The sequence below is a fragment of the Silene latifolia genome, chromosome 9, assembly GCF_048544455.1.
Source record: "Silene latifolia isolate original U9 population chromosome 9, ASM4854445v1, whole genome shotgun sequence".
Taxonomy (NCBI): Eukaryota; Viridiplantae; Streptophyta; class Magnoliopsida; order Caryophyllales; family Caryophyllaceae; genus Silene; species Silene latifolia.
Window position 1 is genome coordinate 162,210,154 of NC_133534.1, and position 20,458 is coordinate 162,230,611.

The window sequence follows — 20,458 nt, forward strand, 5'->3', positions numbered from 1 at the left end:
GAGAGATTTGGGTGGAATTTGGTGTTTTCATTATAATAGTTGGAATAAGGGATACCACTTTTGTATGCTTGAAAAACATTCACTTGCTCATTTGTTCCCCTACATTCACTTTGGTCATGTCCCAAAGTTCCACAATTCTCACATATCCCACTTGGGATTGATGAAGATGCCACCATGGCATTAACATGATGCTTTGGTGATTTTGAGGCTTCTTCAAGCTTAGCCATAGCCTTCTCAAACTTCAAGTTGATGGTATTAATATGAGCACTAAGTTGAGCATCCAATTGAGTAATAGAGTCCACTTCATGCTTTCCTCCTCTAGTAGCCTTGCGAGGTCTACTATATTGTGAATTATGGACCGCCATTTCCTCAATCTTGTTCCAAGTTTGATTATCGTCAATTTCGGTGAACATACCATTTGATCCCATGTTGAGAATGTTTCTTGAGTCTTCATAAAGACCATTCCAAAATTGTTGTACCAAGAACCACTCGCTAAGTCCATGATGAGGACATGAGCGACAAGTTCCTTTGATCGCTCCCAAGCTTCATACAAAGATTCTTCGTCCCTTTGCTTAAAACCCGTAATTTGAGCTCTTAGCATGTTAGTCTTTTCCGGAAGGTAGAATTTTTTGTAGAAAGCTAGAGCCAACTTCTTCCAGGAGTCAATTCCAAGAGCGGCCTTATCAAGGCACTTCAACCATTGTTTCGCGGTACCAATTAGAGAAAAAGGAAATAAGACCCATCAAATTTGGTCTTAAGTCACTCCGGTTTAGGAAATCGCATCACAATAGTCACAAAAAGTCTCCATGTGGGAATGAGGGTCTTCACTAGGCATCCCCCCAAATTGGCTTCTTTCGACTAATTGGATAAATGCGGATTTTGCAATAAAATTTCCGGTTAAGTGTTGTGGTGTGGGAGTACCATTGGGTAGGTTCTCCTCGGTTGGTACGGAATGTGATGAAAACTTAGGCATTTTGGGTTGATTGTGTGGTTGATTTTGTGTTGGGTTCTCCTCACCTTCTCTTGCAAAAGGGTTGATGAACTCAATAGTATTTGGTTGAATATCTACAACCTCACCAATACCTCTCAAAGTATTTCTAGCGACTCTTCTATTGGTTGTCAAAGTCCTTTCAATTTCGTGATCAATGGGTAATAAGTTACCTTGTGATCTTCTAGACATGCAAAATATCAAACAACTCGAAAACAATTAGAACAAACCTTGAGGAGTTTTACTTCCCCAAGGCAAAGAAAGACACAACTAATAACAATCAAAGAAAATCAAATCAAGTTAACACCGTCCCCGGCAACGGCGCCATTTTTGGTCGGTCCGCTCTGAGCTTAGATTTCGGTTACTTGTCGTTCGGAGCACATAGACCAAAACAATATTTATAACTTCACAAACAACTCTACATTTTTGGTCGGTCCACATTGAGCTTAGATTTCGGTTACTTGTCGTTAGGAGCACCTAGACCAAAACAATATTTATAACTTCACAAACAACTCTACTACTAGTAAAGAGGCAAGTAAATGTCGGATCCCAAGGGATGGGTATTAATGTAGGATTTTCGATTGCAAGTAGTGGTGTCTAGGGGTGTCACAATTTGGGTTGAGATAAGAAGATCCCTAAACTAAATAACAATAAAAGAAGCAAGCAAGATGACTAAAATGAGATGTAAACAATTGATTAAAAGCACTAGGGTGTCATGGGTTCATAGGGGATTCATGGTAATTGATCATACAAACATATTCTCAAATTATAAGCAAGCAATTATTGTTGTTATAGGATCGAGTTGGTTTATATCTTGCAATCCTAGGAAGGTTTGGGTCCCGGAGCCGAATCGATTGGGATTGTACAACACCTACAAGTCGACTTAATCCTTCCTACTCAACTATATGCATGGTCTAATGAGACTCTATTTGGTTTATGTCTTATAAGTCTCATTGAAAAGGTAAGTGTTGGGTAAAAAATGCAAGGATTCATAGGCTCGCATTTCATCAAACATAACATGTGCATAAGTTGAGATCACAACAAGCAAGCAAATAAATTATGTGAACATATTAAATTAAGCATGAATCATCCCCCATGTTGGTTTCCCCTATTTCCCCATTAACCCTAGTTAAGGAAACTACTCACTCATTATCAAGTTTGACATGTTAACAAGGTTGTCAATCATATTAACAAAGCAAAACATGGTGAATAAATGAAGATGATTAACAATAATTAAAAAGGGATTAAGAGAATTATACCTAATGATGATTCCAAAATAATAATGCAAAGAATAATAGAAGTACTTGATGATTGATGGAAGGTTGTCAATCTCCCAATAAACCCAAATAATCTTCAATTACCCAAAATAAAATATGAACAATAGAGAAATTAAGGAAATGAGATTTGTATTAATACTTGATTATAAGTTGATTACAAGATTAAAGAGAGATTAGAATAATATAAACTACACTAAAGATTGATAAGAAGAACATGATAATCTAATTAGACTAATGGGGTATTTATAGTGGGGATTAGGTGCACAAATTAGGGTTACTAAGGGCTTAAATGACGATTAAGTCCTTGAGGAATCGCTCCTCTCAAGAAAAGATGAGGGTCTCCTTTTAGCTAGTCTTTAAAAAATATGCGCATCTCGAATGAAGAATGAAGGGGACGTGTTGCACTAGAGGACAATCCGAGCATCCAAAAGGTCGGGACGAGCGGATTGTGTAGCTTCTGGACGAGCGGCCTGTGGAGCTTCTGGACGGGCGTCCCGATAAGTGAGACGCTCGGATCTTTGCCATTTCTTCTTTTCTTCTTTTCTTCTTCCAACAATCCTCCGGGATTTTGTCGGGGATGCAAGTATCTTCTTCATCATTGCCCATCTACTATATTATGTACAAAGGCCTTCTAGTCTTGTCTTCTCTTTGATGCTTGGTCATTAAATTCGATCAATTTAGCTTTATTTTGCCATGAAAATGCAAGGTTTGCCCTCCTCTCCTACCAAGGAAACAAAACCTCAAAGAATATGCAAAACAAAGGACTAAAGATAGTAAATGACCCAAATATGCACTAAAAAGCATAGGAACGAGGCTAATTCGGGGACTAAATATGCTCAAATATTGATCACATCAAGAAGCAACGTTGGGAATTGGCGGGTAAGGGGTACATTAGACCTAGTGTCTCGCCATGGGGAGAACCGGTTCTACTTGTGAAGAAGAAGGACAGAACTTTGAGGTTATGTATCGACTATCCGGGAGTTGAATAGCGTCACCGTCAAGAACAAGTATCATTTACCAAGGATCGTCGATCTATTTGACCAACTTAGTGGAGCCGAAGTATTTTCAAAGATAACTTAAGGTCGGGCTATCGCAAATTGAAGATTAAGGATGAGTTTGTTGTGATGCCATTTGGGTTGACGAAAGCCCCGGCCGCGTTCATGGATCTCATAAATAGGGTGTTTAGTCCGTCTTTGGACAAGTTCGTATTGGTGTTCAAAGACGATATTTTGCTCTACTCTAAGACCAAGGAGGAGCATGAGGAGCACTTAAGAATCGTGTTGCAAACCTTGAGAGAGCATCAACTTTATGAAAAGCTTAGTAAGTTTGAGTTTTGGTTGGAGAAGGTGGTTTTTCTAGGCCATGTGATATAGAGGGAAGGAGTTGCCATGGATCCTTAATGTATTGAGGCCGTGTCTAAGTGGGTAACACCCAAGAATGTGGCGGAAATTCGAAATTTCCTAGGTCTAGCCGGGTATTATCGATGGTTCGTGAAAGACTTCTCCAAGATTGCTAGGCCTTTGACGTCATTGATGAGAAAAGAAAACTGTTTCAAGTAGGACGAGAGTTGTGAGATGGCCCTCTTGACTCTAAAGAAGCGCCTAATCATGGCCCCGGTGTTAGCTCTGCTGGAAGGGAGTGAAAATTTTTAAGTGTATACCGACGCTTCAAAGAATGGTTTGGGATGTGTGCTTATGAAAAATGGTAGAGTCATTGCTTATGCATCGCGACAATTGAAGTCCTACGAAGAGAATTATCCAACACATGATCTAGAGTGGGGAGTCGTTGTCTTTGCCTTGAAGATTTGAAGGCACTACTTGTATGGATAAACCTTTAAGGTATTTTCCGATTACAAGAGTTTGAAATATATCTACACGCAAAAGGAGTTGAACATGAAACAAAGAAGATGGATTGAACTTATTGGGGATTATGACATGGGGATAGTATATCATTAATAGAAAGCCAACGTGGAGGCCGATGCCTTGAGTAGGAAGTTGGTGCATTCCTTGTGTACCGCCTTGTCCATGCTAAGATTAAAAGAAGAAGTGAAGAAGATAGGCATTTATATGATAAGAAAAGTGGAGGCAGCCGGGGATTTGACTTTAGAACCCTGTTGTACGATGAAATTCGGGAGAACCAAACAAGTGATGTGAAGATCTAAGAGTGGAAAGGAGTGATAGAGAGAGGTGAGCTTTCAAGGTTTGAGTTGCATGGGGACGGAAGCCTTAGATTGAAAAGGAGGTGGTGCATACCAAATGATGAAGAAGTTAAGAAGAAGATCATGAATGAAGCTCATAACACTCCTTACTCGGTGCACCCGAGTGGTGTAAAATTGTACAAGGACCTTATGAAGACCTTTTGGTGGTCAAATATCAAGAGGGAAGTGGCGGAATTTGTTCCAAGGTGCTTGACTTGCCAAAAGGTGAAAGGAGAACACAAGTGACCATAAGGGAAAGTTCAACCACTAGAAATGCCGGAATGGAAGTGGGAGCCAATATCTATGGATTTCATAATTGGGTTACCAAGAACTCAAAAGGGGACAACATGATTTGAGTCATTGTAGATAAGTTAACCAAATCGGCGCACTTTATTGAAATTAAAGATACTTGGAGCAAGGTGGAATTAGAAAATGCATATTGCAAATATGTGGTCAAGCTTCATGGATTTCCAAAGGATAATGTGTCGGACCGTGATTCGGGATTCATTTCAAGGTTTTGGCAAGAGCTTCGAAGCTCTTTGGGTACTCAATTGAAGATGAGTACAGCCTTCCACCCGGCAACGGATGGCCAAACGGAGAGAACCTTTCAAATCTTGGAAGACATGTGGAGAGCTTGCATCTTGGAATTTGAGCGCTCTTGGGAAGATAGGCTACATTTGATCGAATTTTCTTACAACAATATCTACCATGCTAGCATGGGCACACTACGCCAAATAAGTCCATCAATAATGGTCAGATAATGCAATTACCATGTTTAAATAGAAACACATAACCATTATTACAACGATGGTTGCTAAATATATAACACGGTTGTACAAACACGCGGCCGTAATATAACTTCAATAACAGATCTATAATACCGTTATCACAACTCAAGAACGGTTATAAAACTGTTGTTAAATATGTTTATGACAACGGGTATACTTTTGAGAAACCGTTATTAAATCTTAATAACGGTGTCAAATCCGTTGTTGTAGTTTACTATTGACAATGGTTTAGTGGTACAAAAACCGTTGTTAAATATTATATATGATAACGGTTCATTTCGTTATCTTATTTAATTGAATGTCCAAATTTAACGACTTTATTGCATGCAAAACCGTTATTATATTTCTCTATTGACAACGGTATTTAACCGTTTCCTATTTAACTGATGAAACTTTGACAACGGTTCTTTTTAAATAAAACCGTTGTAAAAGTTTTGAATTCGACATTGGCTATCGTTCGTTATCTTATATTTTGGCGGTTTGAATGGGAGGGAAAATATGTCAACAGTTATTTACCTAAATAAAACCGTTGTCAAATAGTTGTTTACAACGGGTTGTTTTAAACGTTACCATTTTTAATTACTTTTTTTAAAAAAAAAAAAAATTGTTTTAGCTTGTTCTAGCAGCTGCTGAAATGCTATTTTTTCAGCAGCTGTTGAAAAATAGCATTCCAGCAGCCGTGCACTGCAAAAAATCAATTCTGCATCAAAATATTACACCCCATGGTCAATTAATCCCAGTTTAAAAACAGTACAAATAGAATGATCAAAAGCCAATACACAACTTCCTCAAAAAAAACAAAAGAAGCCAATAGACAACGGCTCTGTATATAAACGTGCATAAAGCATGAGCAAACTATTGAGACTCCGCTAATGAAACAACATAACTGGCCCACATATTTCTCAACTGGATGATGTCCTCTGGCGAATTGTCTGGAGCTTTGTTGAGTGTTAGTAGAATCTACAATTCAAAATATACATAATCAAAATAGACAGAATACATGGAAGTATACAGAATTAAACTCAATTTATGTCTGAAATAGTTTTTAAATCACATTAACCTGTTTCAGAATGGTAGAATAATTTCCGCTGATAACCTCCCACATGGACTGACAAACGTAAAAGACGCATTGTTTGTCGTCTGGTGCTTTAGGAGACTATTATATAAATCACACACAAATCAGCTGAATTAGATAATCAACCTCTCGCATAAACATAAATTAAATGATACGAGTAATTATTAAGGATACACTTACTAATGGCGTGATAAAATTGGGATCAGTGTTGCTTTCATATTTCCCAAGTGGACATAATCTTCTTTTTGCTTCAAAAACACTAATTCATAAATATACACACATGCCATTATTATTTGCATATATATGGCTCAAGTTATACAATAACAAATGACATTATTGAAGGTTGTAAACTTACTCAGTTATCATCTTTACACAACTTTCAGAGGGTTTGCCTTTGCGAGAGTCAATCCAGTACACTGTTTTTGTTTCCACTTGGATTGCCAATAGCACACAGTTCTTCCTATTCAATTTGGGACATTGACCTGTTAATTAGTTCATTTACACGCAAGTAAGCATGTTAAGAATAAATTTATGGAATCGTGATTCATTACAATAATCACGTACTATAAATACATATTCTCAATGTAGGGGGCAAGCCATAGTTTTTTGGTCCACATCAATCGACGAGCGATACTATTGATTTATTCTTCGTATGAAATTCTGTGCACATATAACGCCTTAGGACTCAAGAATCTGTAGGCGTGAATTTGGAACTTGCTCCCACCGATCTGATTGGTCAGGTACCTATCACGTCACATGGAACGAAGAATGTTATTGTAATTGATAATTTAAACAAACATCATTATTCGTAAATGGAAACGACTAAATAGTTTTATTAGTAAAACTTACTTCATCCAAATCAAAATGTGAACAGCATCAAAATTGTCAAGGTCGACAAATTCCATCAGTTGCTTCGGGTCCAGTACGGCCATATGAGCTGCGCCCATAATTTCCTCTTAAATGTTAATCATGACTACATCCCCTCTAGGTGACTTCTTTACAGTCATGTGGTGCAAAGCCTTCAGTAAAGTAGTTTTCATTATTTTCTTATATGCACACAATTCATAATAAGAATCATAAGCAGACTTGACTGCAACAAAAGTAGTTGGCTTATATTGTATGTCCTGTAGTTTTGTTTTTGGGGAAGACGTAGTCCTTTCGGTGACTTTCTCCGTTGATGTAGTAGTAATTGTTGAAGTTAGTTTCCTCCACAATAGTGCGTTTACATCATAAATCTCATTAAAGAAATATCATCAGGATATTTATTTTATGATCCTCGTCAGTTGATTAACGTAAATAAATAACGGTTGGCTTACTAGAGTTTGACGTTATTGTCGTGTGACGGCGGTGATCAACTGACCCCTTTCGGTCACACCTAAAGGAACAAACCCCAATTGACAACTAATTAATTGTATGAGATACAATTTATTTAGTCCCTTGATTTATTGACTAAAAGGTTAGTCGATCCTTTTTAGAGAAATTTCGATTTACGAACTCGAGGCGTGGCAGTTAATATTTAATTATGTGATAATTGAATACTAAATTTCATGAGACGGGTTTTAGTTAAAAATTGTTAATTCACTAAAATTGAATTAATTGATTAATGTGATTATGATGTGACTCATATTTGAGCACATTTAGTCCCTGAATTAGCCTCGTTTCCATGCTTTCTAGCATATATAAGGGTCATTTCTTATCTTTAGTTTTCCATTTTGCATATTCTTTGAGGTTTTGTGTCCTTGGTAGGAGAGGATTGCTAACCTTGCATTTATGAGGCGAAATGGAGCTAAATGGATCGCATCCAATGACCAAGCATCACAGAGAAGACCGACACTAGAGGCCTAAGTAGATAAATAAAGTGAAATGGGCAATGATGAAGAGATCCTTGCATCCCCAACACAATCCTCGCGGATTGTTAAGGAGCCAAACAAGAGAACAACTCTGTCCAACGATCCGCGCGGCCCGAGCTCAGGCCGAGCGGATCAGAGCAATGATCCGAGCGTGCCAGAGCAATGATCTGAGCTTCCCGACTTCTAGGACGAGCGGATCCTCTTACAGGACAGCCCGTGCTTCAGGTGATCCGAGCGGATCCTAGTGGGAGTTGCAAGCATGATCCGCGCATGTCCCTCGGGAGTTGCATTTCCTCATGCTTCTCTTAGGGTCTTAATAGTCATATAAGCCCTTAGTAACCCTAATCCTTATACTTAATTCTAGTATAAATACCCCTTTTTACTACCTAGATTAGAATTAGGTTTTAATTAAGCTTTAATCTCATTTTAATCAACTCTTAAACCTCTCTTAATTTAGTTGTAATACATTTCCCAATATTAATCACATCTTAATCTTTCCTTAATTTATCAATTGTTCTTAGTTTTAATTGGGTAATTAGAAGATTATTTGGGTTTATTAGAGAATTGAGAACCTTCCATCAATCATCAAGTACTTCTATTATTCTTTGCTTTATTATTTGGATCATCTCCATAGGTATAATTCCTTTTTGCCCTTGTTTAATTATTGTTAATCACATCATTTATTCATCATGTTTTGCATTGTTATAATGATTGACAACCTTATTAGCATGCTAAATTTGATCATGAGTGAGGAGTTCTTTAGCTAGGGTTAATGGAGAATTAGGGGAAACAAATGTGGGAATTAATCTATGCTTAATCTAATATGTTTTCATAATTAATTTGCTTGCTTGTTGTGATTTCAACCTATGCACATGTTATGTTTGATGAAATGCGAGCCTATGAATCATTGCATTTTTTACCCATCTCCTATCTTTTTAATGAGGCTTGTAAGACATAAACCAACTCGAGCCTCATTAGACCATGCATAAGAGTTGAATAGGAGGAGACTAAGTCGACTTGTAGGTGTTGTACAGTCTAGACGACTCGGCTTCGGGACCTGAATTCTCCTAGGGATTGTAAGATATACACTAACTCGATCCCATCATAACAATAAGTGCTTGCATCTATTTAAGAACATGTTTGTATAATCTATTCCTATGAATCCTCTATGAATCCATGACACCCTAGTGCTTTTAATTAATTGTTTACAACCCCTTTAATTGCTTTACTTAATTTACATTCATCTTGTTGATTAGTTTAGACCACATCTCATCTCAAACCCAATTTGTGACACCCTAAGACATAGCCACTTGCAATTGAAAATCCTACATCAATACCCGCCCCTTGGGATCCGACCTTTACTTACCTCTTTGCTAAGAGTCGTTTGTGAAGTTATAAATATTGTTTTGTTTAGTAGCTTTTGACGACGAGTTTAGACCACACCAAAAAATGGCGCCGTTGCCAGGGACGGTGTTCAATTGATTTGATTTTCGTTAATTGTTTTTAGTTGTGTCTTTCTTTACCTTGAAGGAGAGCACTTCCTCAAGGTACTTCTCACCATTTCCTCTTAGTTTACTTTGCAAGATGGATATTATAGATTGTTGTGTAGAGGACCATGCGAATTCTTCTCTGATCAAAGACCCTTTGCAAGCATTAGAAGCCTTAGAAGCAAGTGAGGCCAAAAATAAGCATTGGGAATTGGAAGTAGATCTCCTTGAAGCCGCTCTAGCTTATAAGGAGCTCACCTATGAGCAATCCATATTGATAAATGACATTCTCGATGAAGCATCACAATCCACTAAAGTAGAACAAGCAACCAAATATCATACCGTGCAAGACGAAGAGCTAGATGAATACGTCATGGAGTTTGAGTACGATGGGTATGAGGAGCTTGAAGAACAAGTTGAATATGCCATGAGGGTGGAATGTGTAATGGAGATGGAACATGCTCCTAGTGAACCTTCAATGGTAGAAAGTGAGGTACAAACTCCAACTCTAAAACCCCTTCCCCCAAACTTAAAGTATGCTTACCTCGACGAGTCTAAAACCAAACTCGTGATTGTTAATGAAAAACTTGATGAGAACCAATTGGAAAGTTTGCTTGATGTGTTAAAAGAACATGAAAAAGCTATAGGCTATAGTCTAGATGATCTTAAGGGAATAAGCCCCAATTTTGAAAGATTCATTAACCTCTTATTAGACATTTCTAATAACTATATAAATTTAGTTTAGTCATAAACTAACAAGATCTTATGCATGCATAACAATATAAAATAAAGTAAGAAGAAATCGATCTAATTACAAAGAGGGCCGAATGGTTATACTAATTGGACACCTTCCAAATTAGTCTTCTTAAGAAAATCCTAGTACTCCAAAGATGAACTTAGATCCAATATTAGAATCTACTCCTCAAGGATTTGTACCAAGATAACCCTCTTAAACAATTACTAATTTGAATACTAGAAATTAGTATATGTATCTTAAAAAAACTACTAATATTATTACTTACTACTACTAGTAATGTGTTGATAATATTAGTGTTTTTGTGTGATTCTCTTTCTTATTTTGTTCTTGACAATTAGAGAGAATATCCAAAAATTATCCACATAATTTATGTAAGAATGAAATTATAGGAATAAGAAGAGAAAAAACTCTCCTTATTCTCCATGGGTGGTCGGGTGGTACAAGGGGAAGAGTGCCCTATCCATGCTCAAGATGTTTTTCTCAAGATATAGGGTGTAAGGCAAGGTATAGGTCTTTTAGAAACATAATGATTATGCTCAATTCTTAATTAGAGCAACAATTAAGTCCTAAACCTATACAACCCCCTCCATTTACACGGCACACTCTATATTAAAAGCAAGGGTCCATTTTAAGTTTGTCATATGTTAATTTGTATAGTGTGACATATTGGACATGTTACTAGACATGTTATTTAATAATGCATTTTTAACTCATTAAAAATCATTATATAAACAAAATAAATCACATACAAAAATTAACTAGTAATTCATAATTACAAGTACTTAAAATGGGTCATAAAATTATAAATCACAACAACTTGTATTTATAATAAATCATTCATTCTTATTTTGATTGTTTCTTAAACAATAATAAAACCTAAGTAATAAAACAATTTTACATTACTTAGAATGAATCTTATTTAATCGAATTATAATAAGATACTAATTCTCACTCACAAAATCATCCGTTCAATTTTAAAGAATTAATTAACTTGTATCAACATACAATTAATTAATTAATCAATTAAGAGTGTTACCCTAGAGGTATAACCTTAAGGGATCAACTGATCACCACCGTCATACGACAGTAATGTCAAACTCTAGTCAACCAATCATTACCGATATATGTTGACCAGTTGACAGTAACAATATTACTTCCCAATTGTATTCATTTTAATGAGACTTAAACATGTGATCATCATGATCAACAGTCGTGATCGCATTATTGTCGGAGGACACATATTCCAACAATCTCCCACTTGTCCTCGACAAGTGTGCGTCACCAATTCTCTTGTCCTATTACTATCTCCCACTCAATGCAAGGTGTCTTTCAGGTCGTACTTGCAAGTGATCATATCGAGAGTGGTTTCCTCGATCTGGAGAATAACTGATTGACCGGATTTATCCACACTGGATACCTTCCGAGCGTGGCCACGCATTTCCAGTTCATTACTCCTCGAGTGGCCCTGAGATATTGTTATAACCCTGACTAGGGGTGGACAATTCCTATTGCACTCATTCCCTTCGACCAGCCACAACCATCATAACCCAAAATATGCCCATTTGACCCCATTTACGAAGGTCGTAGTAACACAAATCAAAGTTAATCTGAAACTGTGCCATCTTAGAAGAATAGTCTTTAGTCAAAAGAATCGACTCATTTTGAATACTATAGTAGCTCGAGTGATGAGTCGTAAAAATTCAAAAGATGATAACTCCCACTAAATTCCATGTCATCACATGAGAATTTCCTAACTCCCACTCAATTCTACATATTTCGAAATTGACTTCTCAATCGAAATTTGTCAAGAATATAAATATAAATCGCTTTGCCAAGTTACTAGGATAAAACCATATATGTTCCCATCATATCCTTTCAAAATGCCTATTTTGAAGTGGTCTCATTTCAACCTTACGGAAAGAGATTTTAAATCTCTAACACACTTATGTCATAATGATGTGTAGCAATGTCATTATTCAAATACAAATAATATTTAGAATAGGTCCTTCGGAATACCCTTTCGGAAGGAGGTTTAACCATTTCATAGCGAGGTTAAACAATGACATTTGCGTGGTTAAAACGTTGGCTATTGAAGATATCGGAATATCAATCTTTGCGACTTGATCATAACTAGTATGTTACTATGATTCATTTAGGCTCTTAAGTAAAACTCATGATTGAAACTATTGGTCAAATGATTCATAACCTAAGTCAATAAGCTTGTTAAGACTTTACATTAGTCATTTTTCTTCCAAAACTTCTTTTGGTCTCCTCGTGTAGTTATCTTGAGAATAAACTCTTATGATTACTTCACTTGGTCTCTTAAGTCATTTAGAACTAACTTGAGACTATAGATCTCATCTATTTGGTATACTATGTAATTAGATATACCTTCATTCAAATCATTCTCTCTTGTGTAGATCTTCATATACACAAGTACACAATCTTAATCTTGTCTTGTGTGTTGTGTTCCTCATTTTTCTCCCACTCTATGTTTAGAATAAATACACTAATTATTCAAAGATAGCATATGAGACACAAATTAATGATGTTGAAGTATAAGTAGGACTATCTCATAGGTTGACTAATTGTTATTGATTTCATATGAGTTCTTGGTGATTGACATTCCTTTAAGAGAGTTCATAGACTCAAAATTGCTTCATAAATGATCATACACAAGCTTTAAGCATGTGGACATATAATGAAACCGGTCATTATATTTGTCTATTAGATCACTTTAAGTGTATAATCTTATGTTTCAAAACACAAGCAATTTAAAGATGAAATTTTAGAACATAAAGGATAAATGATAAAACGTGTGACTTGGGTTGCAAACCAAGTCACTATCATCCAAAATACAAACCATTATCCAAAATACCTTTCCATGTCGAACACGGAAACTTAAAGTTCTAAAATTCAAAACATAACTTAAAATAAGACAATGAAAAACAAGGCTCCATAAAAGCTATCCTTAGCTTCTCCATGGTTTATCATGCTTGTTTTTCTTTTCCCTTGTCTTTGCTTGGTGGAGGCCCTATTTACAATAAAAAGGGAGATACATTATCACAACTTTGCATCATAATACCATAGTTGAATTTAGAAACATAAAAGAAGGTTAGTCATTTACCTACTGGAGTGATCTTTCCAGTTTTGATATCACCAAGGTATTTGGAACAATTCCTCTTCCAATGTCCCATGCCATTACAATAATGGCATTTGTCAAGAGGACCCTTCTTGACTTTGGAGGTGCTAGCTTCACAAGACTTAGCTTTGGTGAATGTGGGAGCTTGCTTTTTACCCTTTCTCCCATTCTTCTTGAACTTCCCCTTACTCTTTGTGCTTATGTTAAGCACATCCTTGGGAGGGTTCACATTTAACCCCATGTCCCTCTCGGCTTGCACAAGTAACTTGTGCAACTCCTCAAGAGACACATCCTTGTCTTGCATGTTGAAATTCACCCGGAATTGCACATACGCCTTAACCTTAGACAAGGAGTGTAGAATCCTATCTACAATGAGTTCTTTGGGGATTTCAACCTTTTGAATCTTCAAGGTCTCGACAAGCTCCATGAGTTTGAGCACATGAGGGCTAACCTTTTGGCCCTCTTTGAAGTCGAGATCAAAGAATGCCGCGGCCGCCTCATATTGGACGATCCGCGGAGTTTGTGAAAACATGGTCACAAGTTTGGAGTAAATCTCATTAGCATTGCCCATTTTGAAGGCTCTCCTTTGGAGTTCCGCCTCCATCGCAAATATTAAGACATTTTTCATTGCGGCGGACTCCTTTTGGTAAACCTCATAGGCTTCCCTAGTGGCCGCGGTGGACCTAGTGGAGGGTTCGGGTGGAGAGGCCTCGGTAAGTTAACGAAGCTTGTCGTCACCTTCGGCGGCTAATTTGAGTTGGGCATCCCACTCGGAGAAATTTGACCCATTCTTTTCAAGTTTACATCGATCCATAAAGGATCGGAGCCAAGATGAAGTAGCGAGTGGTGTAGCATTAGGAGTTGGTGTTGCCATTTGTTATGAATAAGAAGTGGTCTACAAAACAAAATATAAGGAGTAAAACAATTGTCGTTATAATTATACTCGTAAAAATGTATGATTTAAACAAGTTTTATGCATTTTTCTAGTGACCTCTACCCAACTAGATAAATGATTCCAAGACCCAAATTCATATCGACTTAGGCACGGTATGGCCGATGAAACCTTTATCAATATAACTCGGTGGATTAACATTTTAATCGATTCTACTTTTAGAACTCTTGGTCGATAAAATTACTCTAATAATTATCTATAGCCCGGAACACATGCAACTACGGTCGCGAATACTTCCGTTGAGCTCAATCCAAATTTCGAATAAATGTGTCCATTATCCAAATCCACATCAACTTGGGCACGGTATGGCCGATGAAACCCTCATTAACATGAACTCGGTGGATAAACACTCATCACCCACTTCCCCTACGTAACAAGGTTTGTACCCCGGTAGGGCCGAGTGCACTCCCTCGCGAAATAGGTTTTCATGGTTTCTACTATTTGGTAAGGCTATGTCTCAATTGTTTGTTTTAGCGAGAGGTCATGTCAATTTATTATCTATCACGTTTTAAGTGAACTAAAGCGGTGAACTACGATAATTCGAATTGACACGGTCGATAAACTCGATAAAATAAGACAATGCATGTTTAGTTATGGCGATTTAGCGATGCATGTGACATAAAATAAAATGCAAGCATAAAGATAAATAAATCCTAGTATGGTCTTTCCTAAAATAGAAAAACTATTAATCTATTACAAATTCGGAAACCAACTCCATTGGTCCCTTGAACTTCGGTTGTGGCACGCATCTCGAGGTAACACCGTCTTTATGTATCACCTTTCTTGAAGAAATCCGTCTTTAGGAACTTCGGAATGAATAAAATAACATAATAAATTACATAATTTCCTATTATACATTTGTAACTAAAATAAAATAAATCTATTAAATTACAAAACGGTGATACGAGATCACAATAAAAATTACAACCGAATCGATATTCCCATACATTTCGGGAAATACCAATTAAAATCTAAGGCCATACTAAGTAAAATTACATAATTCAAAATTACATAAATTAAAATTATGACAATCATAAAGAAAATGCAGCATTATATTATGTATGAACATGCTCAATTTTATGCTAAATCGCCTTTTAATTAGCCAATATCGTATATTACTCGGTTTTTACGGATTCGCGTGATTTCAACATTTTATAATCACAAAAATGCATAAACTCATATTTATGCATAAGTTAATTACCCTAACCTCTTAGGACTCAAAATATAGTCTTCACTAATAATTTGACCATAATTAACTTTTATTTACTTAAATTGTTCATAAAAGGGCCAAAAATTACAAAAATAAGCTAATTAACTTCAAATAAATCCAAAAATTTCAAATAAATTCAAAATTTGAAATTTAAATTCATGAACATTCTGGAAAAATTCCATGACACTCATAATGTTCAAAATCTTAGGTTAAAAATTTCGAAAATTTTCCGGAAAAACAATGTTGCGGTTTATCGATATTTAATAAAATAATCATAAAAACATGGAAAAAATATTTTCATTAACTTTTCAATTTAGATCTGAAAAAATATAATAAAATGCAACATTAGACGTTTTTCCTAAGTCATAGATTATGTTTTATTAATTTTTCACTAATAATGTCACTATTTATGTCATTTTTCTTCAAAAATTCATAAATCATGCTAAAAGACTTCTTTATAGCCAATTATTTTACACACATCTTGTAAAATTGCATGTGACAACATATAAATTTTCTATGACCAGATTCGAAATTTAACTCATATTAACCTATTTTTCTCTTAAATCCGAATTTAATAATGAAAAATTCATTTTTCGAGCATAACAAGTGCAAAAATTATGAAAATTTACAGGTTATCTCAAAATAATATATGTAACAACATATCCAAAAACCAAGTGAAAATTCGAAGTATAGCTAATTTTCGACCAAAAATGACATTTTTACTCATAAAATCACATTTAAATGTCATTATTATTAAATATGAACAATAAAAATCCGAAAAATTAACCAAAATATCCTAAAACACTTTAGGACCAGAAATATTAACATGCATGTAATTATTTCGTGATATATCATAATAACACAAATTTTACAAGTTTTATTTTGTTATTCATATAACTCGGAAAAACTTTTAACCAATTTGCATGCAAACAACCGTGGCTCTGATACCAATTGAAAGAAATGTAGATTCATATACATTATAACATACTCTTATATGTCTAAATAAGTTGTCATAAAATTAATTACGGATCTTATGCATGCAAACATTAAAATAAATAGAGGAGAAATCATGTCCTTACAAAATGGATTTCGGTTATTAGGGCACAAGAGAGATCACCTATCTCTTCTAGTTCTTGAGCTATTCCAATGGAAGAACAAAGATCTAAGAGCAAGATCTCTCCCTATGTATTATACCCAAGGCTCCTCTTAATTTAATTAATATTACAAAACTAGTATAATATTAATTATAGTAGAAAATTGAACCAAAAATATTTATAAACACTTAAGTATTTTCGGTTTTGATGAGAGATAAAGAGAGGATTTTATTTCTCTAGAACTTATATTTTTGGATGAGTTGAATGAATGAATAATCTAAAACATTTTAGAGTATTATTAGGTAAAAATATTAGAGAAAACAATGATCATTTTCCCTTCCCAAAAACCGTGTAAGAGGGGCTTTAGGGTGAGCCAATGCATGGAGAAATTGTTCTTCACAAGGAACAATAGGCTTGCATGGCTAGGTGGCTTTATAATCATTGTGTTTTCCACTAATTACACACAACTTATAATTAGCTAAAACACCTTCTAATTTTCGGCCCTTTGCATAATATGATGTCCATATTATTTTTGTCAATTGTCTATATGTTACATGTCACATGTCACATATATTTGTTTATGTATTTTTATCATATTAAAAATCAACGTATTAATAAAAATACGTCACATACAAAAATTGACTTAGTAATTTCATAATTACTTGTGCCAAAAATTTTACCAATTTATAAATCACAACATATTGTATTTATATCAATTCATTCAATTTAATTGTTACATTAAACAATTTATTTCATCCGAGTAATTATACAATTCAATTACTCAGACCGTATCTTTTTCAATCACATTTCAATATGATACGTAAATTTTACTTCCAAAATCGTCCGTCAATTTTCAAGTAATTTAATTAACTCGTAACATTATACGATTAATTAAATAATCAATTAAGAGTATTGCCCTTTAGGTATGACCTAGGGGTCAATCGATCACCACCGTCATACGACGAAATGTCAAACTCTAGTCACCAATCATTACCGATATATGTTGACCATTGACAAGAATAATATTACTTCCCAATTGTATTCATTTTAATGAGACTTAAACATGTGATCATCATGATCAACAGTCGTGATCGCATTATTGTCGGAGGACACATATTCCAACACTTTAGTCAAAGAATCGACTCATAAGAATACTATGGTAGCTCTTGCCACGACCAGGCTATAAAAATTTTCAGAACTCTATAAGCGGTCATAATCCCGACAGAGTGTCTCATACAGTCTGCCTATGTCATCGACTAGTCATCTCTCAGGACTCTATGGCACTTGAACTTGCCATCAATCGCATCACACTCCAGTCACTTCGAGATGTCAACTCATATAAGCAACTAGGGGCGAATACTATGTCAATCCAGTGCACTTTAATGGGGTTCAATATTTGGATGTAACAAAGTAATAGAAGAGTTTTTAATAAAACTCAAACCATGAATGCATTATCACATATGTAAAATTGATACCATATAAATTACTACATAATCTATAATCCATACTTAATATTGTATATAACTATACATCTCAACTCAATTGAAATGTCATGACTTATCATGCTTAGCCTATGAAAACGTCTTGGTTAGCAAGTTTTAGCAATACATTACACTTTCCCTAAGCTTACTATATACTATTTCCCATTTTGTATAATCTTTATTATGACAACCTTTTGAGTACATGTCCCGATCCAATCTAGAGATAAGTTCTTTAGCCTTAGAATAGCTCCCACTGTCCTCATAATGAATGGGATAGGACCTTCGGTTATTGGAACGAACTACCATAGTTCCTTCAATTCACAAAACCGAATCCTAATATCATCCTTTCCTTCATGCATATCTCATTATTGCAAGTGTACTCAATTTCCGTTGTATATATCTCATTGTTCAACTGCCTAGGACGTTTCTAGAAGATATCCTCCTTAAAAAATATATCCAAGATGGTTCTCCAATCATCCTTATGTGTTTTGAATATGGTTTTTTTGTAACTCCTTGCACATAAATCCATCTCATTTCTAAATGTTTAGCTTCATATCTTTATTACTTCCTGAGTACTAAGTAATGAACTATGTGGCTATATAGAGACTTCTCTCAAGGATTCGATTTGTAACATCTCGTTATACTCCAGATATACGAGGTTTGATAATGGTAATACTTCTTATCGTAATGAACTAATTCCGCAGCGGAAGCAAGTGGATTAAATTTTTTCATGTTCAACACCTTGAACTTGTCTAGACTCTTATCAATATAAGAATATTCATTTATTGCTAATATCCTCTTGGATCTATTTTTATAGGTCTGGATACCATAGAAATGTATAATTCCTCTCCTAAGTCTTTCATCATTCACAATGATCAATATGTCGCTTACATATAAGACTAGTAACACCACATTACTCCCACTAAACTCCATGTATAAACAAAACTAATCGACAACTCGAGAAAGGTTTATCACATGATCAAAATACACACTTTAACTCCTTAACATCTACTTAAGACTACTTCTTAAGTTTTCATCCTACCTTAGGACAGTTGCGATTTTCAAAACTCATGCAAGATGATTTTAAAATCCATCCATTACAGAATCCGAATTCAATGAAACTTTGTTGTAGCGTTCAAAACTCTTTGCAATAAATTAACCAAGCTAAATGAACATCTTCATGTTAATGCTCACTTCGGACTCTTGTGGAGTTTAAACTAGATAAAGCATCTTAATAAGTTACAGATTTATTACTTTTAAAAGGTAAGATGACTCCTGTCTACTTTAGGTTTCGAAGAAATAATAACCGATTTTAACCAAGAAAGAACATCTTCCTACGTCTTATTCTCAGTTTGTGGCTCTGAACATTTTCTCCCACTCTGTCTTTAAGAAATAATCCTCTTTTTTTTTCAAAAGAGAGCATCACGAGCCACAAACCTGTTGTTCTCGTGATAGTTGGGTTACAAAGCCATATGCTCTCTTCCGAAACAAGCTACAACTTAGGTACCATGCCTAATCATATCATATATGAATTGTACTTGATTGCTTTAACTATGTTTTGTTTTAGTGGAATAAATAAATACTAGACAAATTGTGATAGAAACTACTTTCAACTTTATAGTAAAGATTCAATCATATCGTAATGAAAGTGAACTTATGATGCCATATCACTCTCTTTTGGTGCAGATAAAAGTCATCACTTTATTGTTCTCCATTTTAACAAGTACTAATACTTTGGTTTTATACTTCATAAGAAGAATTCATTGAACTTATTCAAAGAATTTCTCTTCTTACCTCATTAAGCGGATACCAAGTATCTACCTAGTTTGTCGGTAAAAGAGAAGAAGTAATAATGACTTTCTCAAATTGAAAATATATTCGACCATACATTGAAGTGTATTTATGTAACACCCCTGGTTTTCGGCTAAAATAAAAACTAATATTGATATATAAAACACGCCGAAAATACAGAAATGTTATAATTAATATACAAAGTCTCTTAATACAAATCTCTTTTAAATATAAAATACTACAAATGAAACCAAAATTTTTACAAAGCTTTAATAAAATCTTTTCTTGAAATAAAAATCCTTTTGAACTGCAGCGGAAGTAACCTGAAATAAAACCTGAAGACAGAAAGGAACTACCCCAATGACGAGT

General features: G+C 35.1%; 1 non-coding gene across 1 annotated transcript; it reads left to right on the forward strand.

The window, feature by feature from the left end:
- Window positions 1–495: 495 nt before the first annotated feature.
- Window positions 496–601, forward strand: LOC141603360 (small nucleolar RNA R71). Its single transcript, XR_012525241.1, has one exon. It is a non-coding gene; the product is annotated as a small nucleolar RNA R71 (small nucleolar RNA).
- The last annotated feature ends 19,857 nt before the right edge of the window (window positions 602–20,458 follow it).